Here is an 8,000-nt window from a genome sequence, read left to right as displayed (position 1 = left end):
TACACTGCTGATAACGCTAGCTGATCTCTAGGGTTCCTGCGTCGGAATACTCGCAACTTTCTTCAGGCTGTAAAATAACTGTTTCTTTTTTCAATCAAACGTTCGTTCTGCATTAGAATATGCATGCACGATGCAGGACCCCCCCCCCTCCCCCCGACTTTGATTGACGAGAGAAAACTAGAAAGAGTGCAGAATCTGGCTGCCCGGTATGTATTAGGGAAACATGTAAGAAATAGAGAATTTAGCAGAACACTCAAAACAAACATAGAAATGGGAATTATTACAACATCGCCGATGCAAGCTTCGCCTGAAATTATTCCACGAAATATGCTTTTCCAAAAGTGGTATTCGACGTGAACATTACATTGAGCCACCACATTACGTATCGGCCCGCGTGGACCATACTTACAAAATACGTGAGTACAAATGCAACACTGCAACGTTCGCAAGTTCTTTTTTTCCCAAAACTGTCATACAGTGGAATCGCTTACCGTCGGCAATAGTGTCGCGCATTAGAATTGACTCTTTTTACGATGCTTTGTCTAAAACTGCGCCATGAATACGGAATGAATGTGACTTGCTTTCTTGTGTGCGGCGGCAGTCTGTAATCTGTGATATATATTTTTGTTCTTTTGTTGACCTTTGTATGCGCGAGCCGGAGTTGGCTTTCATGCTGCGTTGTGCTGCGGAAATTGCGCAAGGAAATGTGCCGTTCATGCGATCTATATGAGTCACAAGTATTGGCTTGTACATTGAAAGTGCTGTATTATTTTTCTTCTCTCTATTCCAGTTGTATGATTATCATCTGTGTTTTCTTTATTGTATCCTCAAGACCGAAGTATTACAGAGAGGAATAGATAAAAAAACATGCACAATAAGAAAGCAGCAAAAAATGGCTACTTATTACAGCAAAATTGATTAGTTAATTGTATCCGGGAGTGACGATGTCTGATAAGGCCGAACGAAACTTTCAGTTATCCTTGATTGCGACAACTACGCCGAGAAGGTGGTTGATGTCGCATAAAAATGTTTAGTTACATTGCACATAATGCGCTTACCTTGTCCGATTAGTATCCGAAAGACGTGACACAGTGGTAACAGGAAACCATCGTCTTGCCCCATGGAATCATAACGCACTCTGATAGAGAACGAGTTGCGGAATCTGATGAGGAACGAAGATAAGCCGAGCATACAAACGAGAGCCGCCCATACCTGCGAAAGAGAAATTTACATGTTTAATGTCATGAGGTCTTCTTTCGTGTTTGCGGCAAGGCGCAGATAAAAACACATCAATTGCTCTGTGCAAAGCTCAAACAAGAGAGAAGTTGTAAAGAAGACGGAAACTTTAAGTGTTTGAGTAGCCGAACAAATAATGTCGCTGACCAGGACCCTACCATTCGCTTTACTCCGGATGGATTCTGGCTTCGCAGTAATTTCGAGGAACATCAAGTACAGGATTAGTAACGCATTATCACCTCGTGGTGCCCAGAAAATGTTTGTGGTAGGAATGATATATTACCGATCTAAAATTTATTCCAGTGGCTTAAATACACAATTTATATAGCAAGGTATATTTAGTTGCATGTACTTAAAGCAGAAAACGATCTCCACGTACGGCGACAATAGAACCGTAAAGATATAGATTCAGATTCAACTTCATTATTTCGTTACTCAAATGATACAGTACATGTTATACAGAAAGGGGTCCCACAGTTAGAAACTGCAGCGGAACAATATGTAACCGAAACATGCGTCCGTTGCCGTTAGCAACAAGTAAACAGCGGGTACAAAATTTTTACAGTGCTTTATAAATAGAGCCTATCAAAACACATCATGACATAAAAAATGTATAGACCGTTTTATTGAGGGCGCCTCCACTTTGCGATCACAGCGCCGTCTATCGTCCGGCGCCTTGCTGGTATGCGGGATCGCGCAGGAGGATGCACAGCGAACGTGTTGTTGACGACGAGTGGCAAGTTTTCGTGCTTTCCAAAGAACTGCCAACAAGTTGTTTGGATTGGGAATCTTCTTAGCATGTCATCACTAAGATTTTAGCTTTGATACCGCAACACCGAACAGCGACGGGCCTAGAGGTGCGATAGAAATAGGATTCGAGTCATCTCTTAACGTTGTCAACCCGTAACGTATACATGTAACGCATTATTATTGTATTACTATTCTTGAACTTTATTAAGGTATCACTGAGGCGACAACATTCAAAGGTGTCTCCTTGTGTCATGCAGTGTGTCGCGCCAACGTACATCCGGGTAACTGCGAAGCTCCGAGAAAACTTGTTTGGTTGCTTTCGTGCGTCGAAAATTTTTACGGTACGATTTTCGCAACATTGTTTATCTGGCAGTGGGCATCAAGGTTTACAAAATAAAGAACTGTGAGATAACTCGATCGAAAGGGTTGTTAACATGGATAAAATGAGCTGATGATACTTCTATGGCTGCAAATATGCCATGTTCAACCAGGCGCACGCGATGCGTTGAAACATTATGCGCCGTTTTAAATATCGAATGATGCCTGTGCGTGCAAGTGCACCTCAACTACTCGAGAGAGCTGAAAAAACGAACAGATACTCTTTGCAACAGCACCTTTATTTTCTGCAGTAATACAGCACGCCATGAGTGGCGTCGACAGCTCGTCGGCGAGATTCTCGAGCACGGGAGAGGCCGTGTGAATTAGGGCCGGGTGGCACACGGTAGGCATGGCTTTGGTTACAGAATGGAAGAGGGCACACCTTCACTTCTTAGTCGGCACGTACTGTTTTTATAATACGTCCTTGGTCAACTTCCACCGGAACTTTGGTTGCCAAGGATGATCACATTAGAACACGTTTGAAAAGAATAAGTTTAATGTGGGTGGTCGAAGAAATAGTTAACTTCATTCATTCGCAATAGTTGACCGACTCGAACACACACCTTTCTTTCATATCCAAGTTTGATCATGGGTGCCGAATTCCGAATTCGTCGCCGAGCGCTCACTGGGAACAAAACCTTCCGAACATACACGAGATTGCATGAAGTTCATTCTCTTTATGCTGGCAATTAAAAGCGGACGGTTCTCTGCTTTCGTAGCGGCGATGTCCACGAAGTCGCCGCTACTGAAGATGCACTTCACTCTAGCTTCCGGAAGTTACTGTTGCAGTCGAATACGGCAGAGTGGTAGCGCGTCGACCTTGAGTCATCTGACATCGCCGAAATCCCAGAGTGAACAGGTTAGAATCGCCATAATTCGCAATTAAACCGCTGCCTTTGCAAGCTGCCGCTGGGACAAAATGGAATCCGCATATACCAGTGCGATGTGATCAGTTAAAATGGGAAAGTTGGAACAGGAAGTGGCTGTCGCAAAGGAGGGAAACGAATGCTTCCTCCTTGCGAACAGACCAGCAAATGATAATGCCTTCGTGAAAATTCAGCATGGAAAGAAGCAAGGACGAAATAGAGATTACACAAAAGGAAGAATAACTAGTGAATGAACGCTCATTCAGAAGGATGGGCTAAATTTAAAAAAAATGCAGAAAGGCCTTGTACCCACTATCCTATAAGGAAGTTATCCTATGTTACATTTACGCGGGCAGCTTGAGCTTGTTTCAGACTTCGCTGTCTTTATGCAGTCTCGCTGGTAAAGAAAGTTGTGTATAGTCTAATAAGAATTTCACAGTACCAACTGTGAGCAGCGCTAATTAGTTGATACGCATTAGGCGTCTCGAGTATTCATTTGTTGCGCGCACACTTTTGGGAATAATAATTGGACTTTAATGCAAGAGCGTCTTGCAGAATTACTACATTATGTTTTGTTAGTAACTAAGAGTTTCTGAAACGATAGACCTGTGACCAGTTGCCCACAGGTTGCGTTATTGCATTTTGCTTCTTGCATCTGCAGAAACAAGCCAAAAGGAGCGCAGCCTCATTTGAGGGTACAGTGGAAATGGATGAGGTGGTCTAATATTAACTTGTGATAGGCCACTTGTTGTTGGGTGGACATTTTGTCTAAATCCTTCGAACCACAAAAGATTCTGTGATGTTTGCATGCGTACACAAACATCACAGAAATCCAAAATCAAGTGCTGTTCCTTAGAGATTCGTGGAAGTGAAGGAATGAATGCGTGTTGTCCATAAGAAAATGCCGAAAAAAACACCATATGCAAATCACCTAATTAGGATTATGATTGAGCAACCTCAGTGTCATTTAAAGAAAGCTGTCACTAATACTTTTTTGCACCAGCTTTGTAAGACTAAAAGAATTGGAAGTTTCCTTTTAAAGATGCATCTCTGCTCAACCCCGTATGCACTAATGTGAGTCACTGTATTGTACCACCAGCATTTGGTAAAGATTTATGCGTGCTCTCTTTTGTGGTAATTCATGCACAGTGTGTTCAAAGTAGCTCGTACGAGAGAAAAAAGGTATCTCGTGTTTCATATTCGTGAAAAAGGCTAAGGGCGGGCTTTGTTTCTTTTTAAATCCTTGCCTTTTGCTAATTTTCAGCTGAAAATGAGGGGACAATTTTGCGAGCCTTGCAGGAGACAAAGATGCAAATGACTCACAAACTGTCCGCCACTCTTTTCCTGTTGGCCGCCACTGCCGTCACGAGGTTGACATGTTGGTTTTTAGAGCTGTTTCATCTCTGTATTTTACCTTTTGAAAGAGGGTTCCGACTGCTTCAGTAGACTTAGCGAAGCGAGCACGCTGAGAGTTAGTTGCATATTTGACCTGAAATGCTCGACAATACGCAACACTCTAGGCAGCACTACCAGATTGCATGTTTTATGAGAAGAGCAACTGTAGCCATCTCCACCAGGGGCCGCTTGCACGAAGTGATTTGGGATTGAGATATTGTGTGGAATGGACTTGCTTTTCAGGGCTCCATGGCGGCGACGAAATTATAAGTTTTTTGTGCATGCTTTGTGCTTGCTTCCGTTTCTTATTTGCTGATTTTTTTAGCCTTTAAATAATAATGGAGTAGTTTTCTTTCTTTGTCTCTCTCTTTTCGTGTGCGGGGGTGTGTTTCGTGAACATTTGGTTTTGCAGGACAACCAGAGCGTCCTCTCGCGCCACCTGCTTCAACACGTGAAACCGGGTGGGACGTTAAGTCTTTATAGCCTTTAAATAGTAGCTTGGAAGGGGCAAGACTAATAGCTATTGGGGTTTTACTGTGTCTGCTTTGGTACGAAAGTGAGAGCGTGGCCGCGTGGTTGAACATGCGCAAAAACCTGCCATACCTTAAGGCTCTGCGGTATTGACTGCTATTAAAACATTGGTGAGAATTTGCAACATTTGAAGCATTTAGATCCTGTGCGTATCGGTTTTTGCTAGAAGGCACTTGCTTGGCATTAATATAGTATTACAGTATTATAGTATTTACATGAGAAAAAGCCGTGCAATACATGGCGAGAAAGCCGGGAAAGCGGGCAGTGTGCGGGGGGTCCCTCAAGGCATATGAGGGGACGCATGAGAATGGAGAGGGAGTCGAGTCAATCGGCACACATTGTGATGTCGATGCTCGGCTGAAGAAAATGGAGGATTTCCAGGAAGAGCTTGTCAAACAGGTTGAAGAACTCAAAAATGAGCTAAGTAGGAAGCGTGATGCACGGAAGGTAGTGGAAGAAAGACGAAGCAGCCGAGGAAAAGCCGTACAGGGCCGCCATTGTGAACGAGAATGGTCGTGACAATGGAAAGCAGTGTCCGGACGTGACAAGGGAGGGATCGCCAGCAAAGTAGGTGGAATGCGCGCGACGTGGTGAGGGGTTAGCTGGAAAGAGCGGCACGTACCTTGAGGCCGCCTCGGAAAAAGAGCAGGGGCGCAGGAGTCAATCCCCCTTGTCGAATCCGAATCACGCGGAAAAGGACAAAGGGAACCAGGGAGGGGTAGCAGAGAGTGAAAGGGTGATTATCGCCGGTGACTCAAACCTGGCTAGATGGTCAGAAGCAATTGTGGAGAGGTGAAAGGCGATAAAAGAGTGGCGGTAGGGACATTTCCGGGGCGGACGCTAGGTTCTGTCATGGAGCGAGCAAAAGCAAAGCTCGCGGAAAATATCCACGTGCGCAACCTTGTCGTAGTAGCAGGTGGGCTAAATGACGTCCTCAACAAGAAGGGCACAGGACTAGCCCAGCGCTTGGCGAAGGGGGTAGACGACTTGCGCGAGCTATCCCCTCAGGTGCAGATCGTGGTGTGCATGGTGCCGGTGGTGCCTGTACGTGGCAGTCACTTACAAAGAGCCATAGTGGCTCCTAATGAGGCGATATGGAAAATCAGCCGAAAGAAAGGCTTCGAGGTTGTCGAAGTAAACAGGGAAGTGAGTAGGTGTGGTGGTTTTCAACGAGACGGGATCCACTTCAATTAGAGGCTTGCACGAGAAGTAGGCTGGCGACTTGCTGGTAGCGCTGTTGCTTTTTTAGGGGGCCCACGGGCGCTCAGAAGGCCAGAGTAGGTATTAGTGAAGAAGCTCCCCTAAGGGAACCTCAGAATAGCATCGCCGTCAATAACAGAAAAAAGAGGAAAGCAAAAAAGACAGCTCGCCATGCAAAAAATAGGCAACACAAAAATGCAGGGTGGCAAAAGAGGAAAGGTGGGCAGAGATTGAGGAGCAGGTAAATAGAGAACAAATAGGGGTGTATGCGGTTAGAGAAACGCACCTTAGAGACTCAGAAGAGCCGCCAGTGATTCAGAATTATGTTTGGAAAGTCTGCAACAGAACTAATTCGGAGAGAACGGGAGGGGAAGTCGGAATGCTCATCCAACAAGGAGCCAAATGGAAAAGAGTAAATTCCAATTGTCAACAGCATCTGTGGTTATCGGGTACAATGAGTAGGAAAACACTTGGCTGGGTGTTACGTATTTGTGGACCGGAAATAATTGCACAGAGAAGAATAAAGACTTAGTGGAATGCATAAGTGCTAATATTTGCGGAATATTTGCGGGTTTGCGGTATGATTTATTTATTTATTTATTTATTTATTTATTTATTTATTTATTTATTTATTTATTTATTTATTGTTTTATTTATTCCTCAAATGCCCCTGGAGAGGGGTTTTACATGAAGGGTGGGCTACTTCAAAGAAAAATGTGTTCGATGGCTGTTCTGAACGCAGTCGCACTGGAGTGGTCCGCCGCTTCTTCAGGCAGATCATTCCAGTCTCTGGCTGTACGTGGTAAAAACGAATGAAGATGGGCTTATGTGCGCGCACTGACTTTGAATGATTGGTCCGGGATGAATGGCGGTGAGCTGGCGATATGACGCTGTTACCGATCGGGGCATGATAACTTGTGATATAGAATGAGCCGGGACACTTGACGTCTCGCTTCTAGTCTAGGAAGATTCGCATTAGATTTTAGCGCTGTGACACTAGTATATGAAGAATAGGCAGGGAAGATAAATCGGGCTGCGCGGTTTTTCAAGCACGTTAGAAAGATTCGTATGATGAGGGTCCCAAATTGAGCATGCGTATTCAAGTTTGGGCCTTACCAGAGATTTGTAGGCAAGAGTTTTTACCGGAGGAGGGGCAAATTTCAGATGTCGCCGGAGAAAGCCCAAGGTGCGGTTAGCCTCGTTAGTTATTTCAGCGATGTGAGAGGACCATGAAAGATCTTGCGTTAAAATAAGCCCTAAGTATATATAACAGGTCACAGATGATATTATTGAATTACCTAAAAGACATGAGGGTGCTACATAAGAATGCCGACGATTGAAAGAGATTAATGAGGTTTTATTTACATTTAATGACATTAACCATGTCTTACACCATTTTTCAACTGTTGGTAAGTCACGCTGCAGGACAGGGATATCTTAGCTATTGTTAATGGGTCGGTAAATCACACAGTTGTCCGCAGATAGGCGTATGTTTGAAGATATGTCATTAGGAAGGTCATTAATGTAGATTAAAAATAGGAGGGGGCCAAGAACAGAACCTTGACGAACCCCAGAAGGAACAGGAGACAGAGGGGATGAAAAGTTATATGGAAAAACGAACTGTTGCCGGCCAGTCAGAAAGCT

The sequence above is a fragment of the Dermacentor andersoni genome, chromosome 9, assembly GCF_023375885.2.
Source record: "Dermacentor andersoni chromosome 9, qqDerAnde1_hic_scaffold, whole genome shotgun sequence".
NCBI classification, from domain to species: Eukaryota; Metazoa; Arthropoda; class Arachnida; order Ixodida; family Ixodidae; genus Dermacentor; species Dermacentor andersoni.
The sequence above is the reverse complement of the archived record's forward strand: the minus strand, read 5'-3'. Positions refer to the sequence as shown.